This window comes from Myxine glutinosa, chromosome 2 (genome assembly GCF_964187855.1).
Source record: "Myxine glutinosa chromosome 2, kmMyxGlut1.1, whole genome shotgun sequence".
NCBI lineage: Eukaryota > Metazoa > Chordata > Myxini > Myxiniformes > Myxinidae > Myxine > Myxine glutinosa.
The window spans coordinates 120014048-120029015 of NC_136262.1; the positions used below are offsets into that span (position 1 = coordinate 120014048).

Sequence of the window (14968 nt, forward strand, 5' to 3'; positions counted from 1 at the left end):
CAATGTGGATTTGATTAAAATACATTCTCCATGGTGAATATAATCAATGTGGACTTGATTAAAATACATTCTCCATGGTGAATATAATCAATGTGGATTTGATTAAAATACATTCTCCATGGTAAATATAATCAATGTGGATTTCATTAAAATACGCTCTCCATGGTGAATATAATCAATGTGGATTTGATTAAAACACACTCTCCATGGTGAATATAATCATTGTGGATTTGATTAAAACACACTCTCCATGGTGAATATAATCAATGTGGATTTGATTAAAACACACTCTCCATGGTGAATATAATCAATGTGGATTTGATTAAAATACACTCTCCATGGTGAATATAATCAATGTGGATTTGATTAAAATACACTCTCCAGGGTGAATATAATCAATGTGGATTTGATTAAAATACACTCTCCATGGTGAATATAATCAATGTGGATTTGATTAAAATACACTCTCCTTAGAGAATATAATCAATGTGGATTTGATTAAAATACACTCCATGGTGAATATGATCAATGTGGATTTGATTAAAATACACTCTCCATGGTGAATATAATCAATGTGGATTTGATTAAAACACACTCTCCATGGTGAATATAATCAATGTGGATTTGATTAAAACACACTCTCCATGGTGAATATTATCAATGTGGATTTGATTAAAACACACTCTCCATGGTGAACATAATCAATGTGGATTTGATTAAAACACACTCTCCATGGTGAACATGATCAATGTGGATTTGATTAAAATACATTCTCCATGGTGAATATGATCAATGTGGATTTGATTAAAATACATTCTCCATGGTTAATATAATCAATGTGGATTTGATTAAAATACCGTCTCCATGGTTAATATAATCAATGTGGATTTGATTAAAATACATTCTCCATGGTGAATATAATCAATGTGGATTTGATTAAAATACATTCTCCATGGTGAATCTAATCAATGTGGATTTGATTAAAATACATTCTCCATGGTAAATATAATCAATGTGGATTTGATTAAAATACGCTCTCCATGGTGAATATAATCAATGTGGATTTGATTAAAACACACTCTCCATGGTGAATATAATCAATGTGGATTTGATTAAAATACATTCTCCATGGTTAATATAATCAATGTGGATTTGATTAAAATACCGTCTCCATGGTTAATATAATCAATGTGGATTTGATTAAAATACATTCTCCATGGTGAATATAATCAATGTGGATTTGATTAAAATACATTCTCCATGGTAAATATAATCAATGTGGATTTGATTAAAATACGCTCTCCATGGTGAATATAATCAATGTGGATTTGATTAAAACACACTCTCCATGGTGAATATAATCAATGTGGATTTGATTAAAACACACTCTCCATGGTGAATATAATCAATGTGGATTTGATTAAAACACACTCTCCATGGTGAATATAATCAATGTGGATTTGATTAAAATACATTCTCCATGGTGAATATAATCAATGTGGATTTGATTAAAATACATTCTCCATGGTAAATATAATCAATGTGGATTTGATTAAAATACGCTCTCCATGGTGAATATAATCAATGTGGATTTGATTAAAACACACTCTCCATGGTAACTATAATCAATGTGGATTTGATTAAAATACGCTCTCCATGGTGAATATAATCAATGTGGATTTGATTAAAACACACTCTCCATGGTGAATATAATCAATGTGGATTTGATTAAAACACACTCTCCATGGTGAATATAATCAATGTGGATTTTATTAAAACACACTCTCCATGGTGAATATAATCAATGTGGATTTTATTAAAACACACTCTCCATGGTGAATATAATCAATGTGGATTTGATTAAAATACACTCTCCATGGTGAATATAATCAATGTGGATTTGATTAAAATACATTCTCCATGGTGAATACAATCAATGTGGATTTGATCAAAACACACTCTCCATGGTGAATATGATCAATGTGGATTTGATTAAAATACACTCTCCATGGTGAATACAATCAATGTGGATTTGATTAAAACACACTCTCCATGGTGAATGTGATCAATGTGGATTTGATTAAAATACACTCCATGGTTAATATAATCAATGTGGATTTGATTAAAACACACTCTCCATGGTGAATATGATCAATGTGGATTTGATTAAAATACACTCCATGGTTAATATAATCAATGTGGATTTGATTAAAATACATTCTCCATGGTTAATATAATCAATGTGGATTTGATTAAAATAAACCCTCCATGGTGAATATAATCAATGTGGATTTGATTAAAACACACTCTCCATGGTGAATATAATCAATGTGGATTTGATTAAAATACGCTCTCCATAATGAATATAATCAATGTGGATTTGATTAAAACACACTCTCCATGGTGAATATAATCAATGTGGATTTGATTAAAACACACTCTCCATGGTGAATATAATCAATGTGGATTTGATTAAAACACACTGTCCATGGTGAATATAATCAATGTGGATTTGATTAAAACACACTCTCCATGGTGAATATAATCAATGTGGATTTGATTAAAATACATTCTCCATGGTGAATATAATCAATGTGGATTTGATTAAAATACATTCTCCATGGTAAATATAATCAATGTGGATTTGATTAAAATACGCTCTCCATGGTGAATATAATCAATGTGGATTTGATTAAAATACATTCTCCATGGTAAATATAATCAATGTGGATTTGATTAAAATACGCTCTCCATGGTGAATATAATCAATGTGGATTTTATTAAAACACACTCTCCATGGTGAATATAATCAATGTGGATTTGATTAAAATACACTCTCCATGGTGAATATCATCAATGTGGATTTTATTAAAACACATTCTCCATGGTGAATATAATCAATGTGGATTTGATTAAAATACACTCTCCATGGTGAATATAATCAATGTGGATTTGATTAAAATACACTCTCCATGGTGAATACAATCAATGTGGATTTGATCAAAACACACTCTCCATGGTGAATATGATCAATGTGGATTTGATTAAAATACACTCTCCATGGTGAATACAATCAATGTGGATTTGATTAAAACACACTCTCCATGGTGAATATGATCAATGTGGATTTGATTAAAATACACTCCATGGTTAATATAATCAATGTGGATTTGATTAAAATACACTCTCCATGGTGAATATAATCAATGTGGATTTGATTAAAATACATTCTCCATGGTTAATATAATCAATGTGGATTTGATTAAAATAAACTCTCCATGGTGAATATAATCAATGTGGATTTGATTAAAATACACTCTCCATGGTGAATATAATCAATGTGGATTTGATTAAAATACACTCTCCATGGTGAATATAATCAATGTGGATTTGATTAAAATACGCTCTCCATGGTGAATATAATCAATGTGGATTTGATTAAAATACATTCTCCATGGTGAATATAATCAATGTGGATTTGATTAAAATACATTCTCCTTGGTGAATATAATCAATGTGGATTTGATTAAAATACATTCTCCAGGGTGAATATAATCAATGTGGATTTGATTAAAATACATTCTCCATGGTTAATATAATCAATGTGGATTTGATTAAAATAAACTCTCCATGGTGAATATAATCAATGTGGATTTGATTAAAATACACTCTCCATGGTGAATATAATCAATGTGGATTTGATTAAAATACACTCTCCATGGTGAATATAATCAATGTGGATTTGATTGAAATACATTCTCCATGGTGAATATAATCAATGTGGATTTGATTAAAATACATTCTCCTTGGTGAATATAATCTATGTGGATTTGATTAAAATACACTCTCCATGGTGAATATAATCAATGTGGATTTGATTAAAACACACTCTCCATGGTGAATATAATCAATGTGGATTTGATTAAAACACACTCTCCATGGTGAATATAATCAATGTGGATTTGATTAAAACACACTCTCCATGGTGAATATAATCAATGTGGATTTGATTAAAACACACTCTCCATGGTGAATATAATCAATGTGGATTTGATTAAAACACACTCTCCATGGTGAATATAATCAATGTGGATTTGATTAAAACACACTCTCCATGGTGAATATAATCAATGTGGATTTGATTAAAATACACTCTCCATGGTGAATATAATCAATGTGGATTTGATTAAAATACACTCTCCATGGTGAATATAATCAATGTGGATTTGATTAAAATACACTGTCCATGGTGAATATAATCTATGTGGATTTGATTAAAACACACTCTCCATGGTGAATATAATCAATGTGGATTTGATTAAAACACACTCTGCATGGTGAATATAATCAATGTGGATTTGATTAAAATACACTCTCCATGGTGAATATAATCAATGTGGATTTGATTAAAACACACACTCCATGGTGAATATAATCAATGTGGATTTGATTAAAATACACTCTCCATGGTGAATATAATCAATATGGATTTGATTAAAATACACTCTCCATGGTGAATATAATCAATGTGGATTTGATTAAAATACGCTCTCCATGGTGAATATAATCAATGTGGATTTGATTAAAATACACTCTCCATGGTGAATATAATCAATGTGGATTTGATTAAAATACATTCTCCATGGTGAATATAATCAATGTGGATTTGATTAAAATACATTCTCCATGGTGAATATAATCAATGTGGATTTGATTAAAATACGCTCTCCATGGTGAATATAATCAATGTGGATTTGATTAAAATACACTTCATGGTGAATATAATCAATGTGGATTTGATTAAAATACACTTCATGGTGAATATAATCAATGTGGATTTGATTAAAATACGCTCTCCATGGTGAATATAATCAATGTGGATTTGATTAAAATACACTTCATGGTGAATATAATCAATGTGGATTTGATTAAAATACGCTCTCCATGGTGAATATGATATGTGTGTGTGTGTGTGTGTGTGTGTGTGTGTGTGTGTGTGTGTGTGTGTGTGTGTATATGTATATTCATGTATGTGTGTGTGTGTGTGTGTGTGTGTGTGTATATGTATATTCATGTATGTGTGCTTGTGTGTGTGTGTGTGTGTGTGTGTGTTGCATATGTGTGACTCCGTGGTGCGTGTGTGTGACTGTGCACACGCATATGTGGATGCATTGTACCGTACACAGAATATACTGCTAATCTGCACGAAGTAAGCCACGTAACCTCACTGCGCCCCACCATCCCCCCATTCCCCTCTCTCCTCACAAACAACATCTGTTCCTCATCTCTCTCCCCTTCCTCTCTCTTTCTTTCTCCCCTTTCCTGCTAAATCCTTGTTTCCTTGAAATTCCTGAGTGCGTCTTGGTGTTCAGACTCACATTTCATCCTTCAAGCTTACATAAGTCACTAAGTCTGTCCATGCTCCATGGTTATCTGCTCACTCGTCTACCTGGGGTATTCGTGCCTCGTCCACGAGTACCACTGCCAGGTTATTGTCCCAGAACACGTGTCATGTTCACTTGCTACATAACGAGTGTCCATGTTGTTAGTAAACTCGGCAAGTTAACACCCAATTGGTGGAAAAGGCAAACACGGTCAGAATCACAAAGTCCTCCCTGCAACACGAAGCAAAAAAGAGGGATGGAAGGGACAAATGAGAATTAATGGAGACAACCACAGACACACAACATAATAAACACACAGACAAGCAACTTGAGAACAAACTGAGACAAACAAAAATGATAATGAACAATTGGCAGGAGACAGACAATACAGATGGAGAAATACAGCATGCGTACAAACATAATACAGACACATACACTTAACCATGTACCCACAACAGCATGCGTACACTTAACCATGTACACACAACAGATGTGTACCCACAAAGTACAGACACATACACTTAACCATGTACACATAACAGCATGCGTACACTTAACCATGTACACACAACAGCATGTGTACACTTAACCATGTACACACAACAGCATGCGTACACTTAACCATGTACACACAACAGCATGCGTACACTTAACCATGCACACACAACAGCATGCGTACACACAAAGTACAGACGCATACACTTGACCATGTACACACAACAGCATGTGTACACACAAAGTACAGACACATACACTTGACCAAGTACACACAACAGCATGCGTACACTTAACCATGTACACACAAAAGCATGCACACACACAAAGTACAGACACATACACTTAACCATGTAAACACAACAGCATGCGTACACACAAAGTGCAGACACATACACTTTACCATGTACACACAACAGCATGCGTACACACAAAGTACAGACACATACACTTAACCATGTACACACAACAGCATGCATACACACAAAGTACAGACACATACACTTAACCATGTACACACAACAGCATGCGTACACACAAAGTACAGACACATACACTTAACCAAGTACACACAACAGAATGCGTACACTTAACCATGTACACACAACAGCATGCGCACACACAAAGTACAGACACATACACTTAACCATGGAAACACAACAGCATTCGTTCACACAAAGTATAGACACTTACACGTAACCATGTACACACAACAGCATGCATACACACAAATTACAGACACATACACTTAACCATGTACACACAAAGTACAGACACATGCACTTAACGATGTACACACAACAGCATGAGTGCACACAAAGTACAGACACGTGCAATTAACCATGTACACACAACAGCATGCATACACACAAAGTACAGACACATACACTTAACCATGTACACACAACAGCATGCATACACACAAAGTACAGACACATACACTTAACCATGTGCACACAACAGCATGCGTACACTTAACCATGTACACACAACAGCATGCGTACACACAAAGTACAGACACATACACTTAACCATGTACACACACCAGCATGTGTGCACACATAGTACAGACACACACACACTTAACCATGTACACACAACAGCATGTGTACAGACAAAGTACAGACACATACACTTAACCATGTACACACAACAGCATGCATACACTTAACCATGTACACACAACAGCATGCGTACACACAAAGTACAGACACATACACTTAACCATGTACACACAACCGCATGTGTGCACACAAAATACAGACACATACACTTGACCATGTACACACAACAGCATGCATACACTTAACCATGTATACACAACAGCATGCATACACTTAACCATGTACACACAACAGGATGCGTACACTTAACCATGTTCACACAACAGCATGCATACACTTAACCATGTACACACAACAGCATGCATACACTTAACCATGTACACACAACAGCATGAGTGCACTGAACCATGTACACACAACAGCATGCGTACACACAAAGTACAGACATACACTTTACCATGTACACACAACAGCATGCGTACACTAAACCATGTACACACGACAGCATGCGTACAAACACAGTACAGACACATACACTTAACCGTGTACACACAACAGCATGCGTACACACATAGTACAGACACATACACTTAACCATGTACACACAACAGCATGCGTACACTTAACCATGTACACACGACCATGCGTACAAACACAGTGCAGACACATACACTTAGCCGTGTACACACAACAGCATGCGTACACAAAGAGTACAGACACAAACACTTAACCATGTACACACAACAGCATGCGTACACACATAGTACAGACACATACACTTAACCGTGTACACACAACAGCATGTATACACACATGGTACAGACACATACACTTAACCGTGTACACACAACAGCATGCATACACACATGGTACAGACACATACACTTAACCGTGTACACACAACAGCATGCATACACACATAGTACAGACACATACACTTAACCGTGTACACACAACAGCATGCATACACACATGGTACAGACACATACACTTAACCGTGTACACACAACAGCATGCATACACACATGGTACAGACACATACACTTAACCGTGTACACACAACAGCATGCATACACACATGGTACAGACACATACACTTAACCGTGTACACACAACAGCATGCATGCACACATAGTACAGACACATACACTTAACCGTGTACACACAACAGCATGCATACACACATGGTACAGACACATACACTTAACCGTGTACACACAACAGCATGCATACACACATGGTACAGACACAAACATTTAACCGTGTACACACGACAGCATGCATACACACATATTGTACAGATGCAGACTCACCCAACTCAGAGTTGTGTCCACCAAAGTTTCAGCAGCAAGTGATCTTGTCCCCACCCAGTGCTCTCTCCTTCCCGTCGACAATTTCGTCCAACAAAGCAATAGCGAGGCCGGGGGCAGTGAGATTGGTGCAGAGCTTGGGGGAAATGGCCTGAGAAGCTGGAGGGGTAAAACCCACAGATGGGAACACGAGGTACACGGCAGAGGAAACTGGGAAGATGGGAATGGGGGGAAAGTTGCAGAGTGAGCTTTATTGGGGTTGGGGGGCAGGGAGTAAGAATGGGTGGGGTAGAGGAGGTAGGGCTCAGATTGGAGAAAGTTTTATTATTTCCAGATTTTTAAAGAAAATAATGATGGTGGGAGGTAATCGAGAACCATCGCGGTCTTGAAGAGGTCATCACAACATCCCACATCCCTGAATACGACATTACTTACAGGGACATCAAAGTACACCATGGTTTGCAATCCCACAATCCTTACAGGGCCAAAGCACACCATGGTTTGCAATCCCATAATCCTTACAGGAACATCAAAGCACACCATGGTTTGCAATCCCATAATTCTTACAGGGCCACCAAAGTACACCATGGTTTGCAATCCCACAATTCTTACAGGGCCACCAAAGTACACCATGGTTTGCAATCCCATAATCCTTACAGGAACATCAAAGCACACCATGGTTTGCAATCCCATAATTCTTACAGGGCCACCAAAGTACACCATGGTTTGCAATCCCACAATCCTTACAGGGCCACCAAAGTACACCATGGTTTGCAATCCCACAATTCTTACAGGGCCACCAAAGTACACCATGGTTTGCAATCCCATAATCCTTACAGGGCCAAAGTACACCATGGTTTGCAATCCCATAATCCTTACAGGGCCAAAGTACACCATGGTTTGCAATCCCATAATTCTTACAGGGCCACCAAAGTACACCATGGTTTGCAATCCCATAATTCTTACAGGGCCACCAAAGTACACCATGGTTTGCAATCCCACAATCCTTACAGGACCATCAAAGCACACCATGGTTTGCAATCCCATAATCCTTACAGGACCATCAAAGCACACCATGGTTTGCAATCCCATAATCCTTACAGGACCATCAAAGTACACCATGGTTTTCAATCCCACAATTCTTACAGGACCACCAAAGTACACCATGGTTTGCAATCCCACAATCCTTACAGGGCCACCAAAGTACACCATGGTTTGCAATCCCATAATCCTTACAGGACCATCAAAGCACACCATCGTTTTCAATCCCACAATTCTTACAGGACCATCAAAGTACACCATGGTTTTCAATCCCATAATCCTTACAGGACCATCAAAGTACACCATGGTTTTCAATCCCACAATTATTACAGGACCACCAAAGTACACCATGGTTTGCAATCCCACAATCCTTACAGGACCATCAAAGCACACCATGGTTTGCAATCCCATAATCCTTACAGGACCATCAAAGCACACCATCGTTTTCAATCCCACAATTCTTACAGGACCATCAAAGTACACCATGGTTTTCAATCCAATAATCCTTACAGGACCATCAAAGTACACCATGGTTTTCAATCCCACAATTATTACAGGGCCACCAAAGTACACCATGGTTTGCAATCCCATAATCCTTACAGGGACATCAAAGTACACCATGGTTTGCAATCCCATAATCCTTACAGGGCCAAAGAACACCATGGTTTGCAATCCCATAATCCTTACAGGGCCAAAGAACACCATGGTTTGCAATCCCATAATCCTTACAGGGGCAAAGTACACCATGGTTTGCAATCCCATAATCCTTACAGGGCCATCAAAGCACACCATGGTTTGCAATCCCATAATCCTTACAGGGCCAAAGTACACCATTGTTTGCAATCCCACAATCCTTACAGGGCCATCAAAGCACACCATGGTTTGCAATCCCACATTTCTTAAAAGGCCACCAAAGTACACCATGGTTTGCAATCCCATAGTCCTTACAGGGCCAAAGTACACCATAGTTTGCAATCCCATAATCCTTACAAGCCCACCAAAGTACACCATGGTTTGAAATCCCATAATCCTTTCAGGGCCAAAGTACACCATGGTTTGAAATCCCATAATCCTTACAGGGACATCAAAGTACACCATGGTTTGCAATCCCATAATCCTTACAGGACCATCAAAGTACACCATGGGTTGCAATCCCACAAACCTTACAGGGCCATCAAAGTACACCATGGTTTTCAATCCCATAATCCTTTCAGGGCCAAAGTACACCATGGTTTGAAATCCCATAATCCTTACAGGGACATCAAAGTACACCATGGTTTGCAATCCCATAATCCTTACAGGACCATCAAAGCACACCATGGTTTGCAATCCCATAATCCTCACAGGACCATCAAAGTACAACCATGGTTTTCAATCCCACAATTCTTCCAGGACCATCAAAGTACACCATGGTTTGAAATCCCATAATCCTTGCAGGACCATCAAAGGACACCATGGTTTTCAATCCCACAATTCTTACAGGGCCATCAAAGGACACCATAGTTTGCAATCCCATAATCCTTACAGGGCCATCAAAGTACACCATGGTTTGCAATCCCATAATCCTTACAGGACCATCAAAGTACACCATGGTTTGCAATCCCATAATCCTTACAGGACCATCAAAGCACACAATGGTTTGCAATCCCATAATCCTGACAGAACCATCAAAGTACACCATGGATTTCAATCCCACAATTCTTGCAGGACCATCAAAGTACACCATGGTTTGAAATCCCATAATCCTTGCAGGACCATCAAAGGACACCATGGTTTTCAATCCCACAATTCTTACAGGGCCATCAAAGGACACCATCGTTTGCAATCCCATAATTCCTTACAGGGCCATCAAAGTACACCATGGTTTGAAATCCCATAATCCTTGCAGGGCCATCAAAGTACACCATGGTTTGAAATCCCATAATCCTTACAGGGCCATCAGAGTACACCATGGTTTGAAATCCCATAATCCTTACAGGGCCATCAAAGTACACCATGGTTTGAAATCCCATAATCCTTACAGGGCCATCAGAGTACACCATGGTTTGAAATCCCATAATCCTTACAGGGCCATCAAAGTACACCATGGTTTGAAATCCCATAATCCTTGCAGGGCCATCAAAGCACACCATGGTTTGAAATCCCATAATCCTTGCAGGGCCATCAAAGTACACCATGGTTTGAAATCCCATAATCCTTACAGGGCCATCAAAGTACACCATGGTTTGAAATCCCATAATCCTTGCAGGGCCATCAAAGCACACCATGGTTTGAAATCCCATAATCCTTACAGGACCATCAAAGTACACCATGGTTTTCAATCCCACAATTCTTACAGGACCACCAAAGTACACCATGGTTTGCAATCCCACAATCCTTACATGGCCACCAAAGTACACCATGGTTTGCAATCCCATAATTCTTACAGGGCCACCAAAGTACACCATGGTTTGCAATCCCACAATCCTTACAGGACCATCAAAGCACACCATGGTTTGCAATCCCATAATCCTTACAGGACCATCAAAGCACACCATCGTTTTCAATCCCACAATTCTTACACGACCATCAAAGTACACCATGGTTTTCAATCCCATAATCCTTACAGGACCATCAAAGTACACCATGGTTTTCAATCCCACAATTATTACAGGGCCACCAAAGTACACCATGGTTTGCAATCCCATAATCCTTACAGGGACATCAAAGTACACCATGGTTTGCAATCCCATAATCCTTACAGGGACATCAAAGTACACCATGGTTTGCAATCCCATAATCCTTACAGGGCCAAAGAACACCATGGTTTGCAATCCCATAATCCTTACAGGGGCAAAGTACACCATGGTTTGCAATCCCATAATCCTTACAGGGCCATCAAAGCACACCATGGTTTGCAATCCCATAATCCTTACAGGACCATCAAAGCACACCATGGTTTGCAATCCCATAATCCTTACAGGGCCATCAAAGCACACCATGGTTTGAAATCCCATAATCCTTGCAGGACCATCAAAGAACACCATGGGTTGCAATCCCACAAACCTTACAGGGCCATCAAAGTACACCATGGATTTCAATCCCATAATCCTTTCAGGGCCAAAGTAAACCATGGTTTGAAATCCCATAATCCTTACAGGGACATCAAAGTACACCATGGTTTGCAATCCCATAATCCTTACAGGACCATCAAAGCACACCATGGTTTGCAATCCCATAATCCTTACAGGACCATCAAAGTACACCTGGTTTTCAATCCCACAATTCTTCCAGGACCATCAAAGTACACCATGGTTTGAAATCCCATAATCCTTGCAGGACCATCAAAGGACACCATGGTTTTCAATCCCACAATTCTTACAGGGCCATCAAAGGACACCATAGTTTCCAATCCCATAATCCTTACAGGGCCATCAAAGTACACCATGGTTTGAAATCCCATAATCCTTGCAGGGCCAACAAAGTACACCATGGTTTGAAATCCCATAATCCTTACAGGGCCATCAGAGTACACCATGGTTTGAAATCCCATAATCCTTACAGGGCCATCAAAGTACACCATGGTTTGAAATCCCATAATCCTTGCAGGGCCATCAAAGCACACCATGGTTTGAAATCCCATAATCCTTGCAGGGCCATCAAAGCACACCATGGTTTGAAATCCCATAATTCTTGCAGGGCCATCAAAGCACACCATGGTTTGAAATCCCATAATCCTTACAGGGCCATCAAAGTACACCATGGTTTGAAATCCCACAATTCTTCCAGGACCATCAAAGTACACCATGGTTTGAAATCCCATAATCCTTGCAGGACCATCAAAGGACACCATGGTTTTCAATCCCACAATTCTTACAGGGCCATCAAAGGACACCATAGTTTGCAATCCCATAATCCTTACAGGGCCATCAAAGTACACCATGGTTTGCAATCCCATAATCCTTACAGGACCATCAAAGTACACCATGGTTTGCAATCCCATAATCCTTACAGGACCATCAAAGCACACAATGGTTTGCAATCCCATAATCCTGACAGAACCATCAAAGTACACCATGGATTTCAATCCCACAATTCTTGCAGGACCATCAAAGTACACCATGGTTTGAAATCCCATAATCCTTGCAGGACCATCAAAGGACACCATGGTTTTCAATCCCACAATTCTTACAGGGCCATCAAAGGACACCATCGTTTGCAATCCCATAATTCCTTACAGGGCCATCAAAGTACACCATGGTTTGAAATCCCATAATCCTCGCAGGGCCATCAAAGTACACCATGGTTTGAAATCCCATAATCCTTACAGGGCCATCAGAGTACACCATGGTTTGAAATCCCATAATCCTTACAGGGCCATCAAAGTACACCATGGTTTGAAATCCCATAATCCTTACAGGGCCATCAGAGTACACCATGGTTTGAAATCCCATAATCCTTACAGGGCCATCAAAGTACACCATGGTTTGAAATCCCATAATCCTTGCAGGGCCATCAAAGCACACCATGGTTTGAAATCCCATAATCCTTGCAGGGCCATCAAAGTACACCATGGTTTGAAATCCCATAATCCTTACAGGGCCATCAAAGTACACCATGGTTTGAAATCCCATAATCCTTGCAGGGCCATCAAAGCACACCATGGTTTGAAATCCCATAATCCTTACAGGACCATCAAAGTACACCATGGTTTTCAATCCCACAATTCTTACAGGACCACCAAAGTACACCATGGTTTGCAATCCCACAATCCTTACATGGCCACCAAAGTACACCATGGTTTGCAATCCCATAATTCTTACAGGGCCACCAAAGTACACCATGGTTTGCAATCCCACAATCCTTACAGGACCATCAAAGCACACCATGGTTTGCAATCCCATAATCCTTACAGGACCATCAAAGCACACCATCGTTTTCAATCCCACAATTCTTACACGACCATCAAAGTACACCATGGTTTTCAATCCCATAATCCTTACAGGACCATCAAAGTACACCATGGTTTTCAATCCCACAATTATTACAGGGCCACCAAAGTACACCATGGTTTGCAATCCCATAATCCTTACAGGGACATCAAAGTACACCATGGTTTGCAATCCCATAATCCTTACAGGGACATCAAAGTACACCATGGTTTGCAATCCCATAATCCTTACAGGGCCAAAGAACACCATGGTTTGCAATCCCATAATCCTTACAGGGGCAAAGTACACCATGGTTTGCAATCCCATAATCCTTACAGGGCCATCAAAGCACACCATGGTTTGCAATCCCATAATCCTTACAGGACCATCAAAGCACACCATGGTTTGCAATCCCATAATCCTTACAGGGCCATCAAAGCACACCATGGTTTGAAATCCCATAATCCTTGCAGGACCATCAAAGAACACCATGGGTTGCAATCCCACAAACCTTACAGGGCCATCAAAGTACACCATGGATTTCAATCCCATAATCCTTTCAGGGCCAAAGTAAACCATGGTTTGAAATCCCATAATCCTTACAGGGACATCAAAGTACACCATGGTTTGCAATCCCATAATCCTTACAGGACCATCAAAGCACACCATGGTTTGCAATCCCATAATCCTTACAGGACCATCAAAGTACACCTGGTTTTCAATCCCACAATTCTTCCAGGACCATCAAAGTACACCATGGTTTG

The 14968-nt window shown here is 39.2% G+C and overlaps 1 protein-coding gene across 3 annotated transcripts in view; it reads right to left on the minus strand.

Annotated features, from left to right (window-relative positions):
- LOC144890651 (uncharacterized) overlaps positions 1 to 8521 on the minus strand; it is a 71422-nt gene extending 62901 nt beyond the window's left edge. For all 3 annotated transcript variants that reach the window (XM_078771564.1, XM_078771562.1, XM_078771561.1), the window contains exon 1: positions 8257 to 8521. The gene's annotated coding sequence lies outside the window, so the exon portion shown is untranslated. The remainder of the gene's footprint in view (positions 1 to 8256) is intronic.
- Positions 8522 to 14968: the final 6447 nt, after the last annotated feature.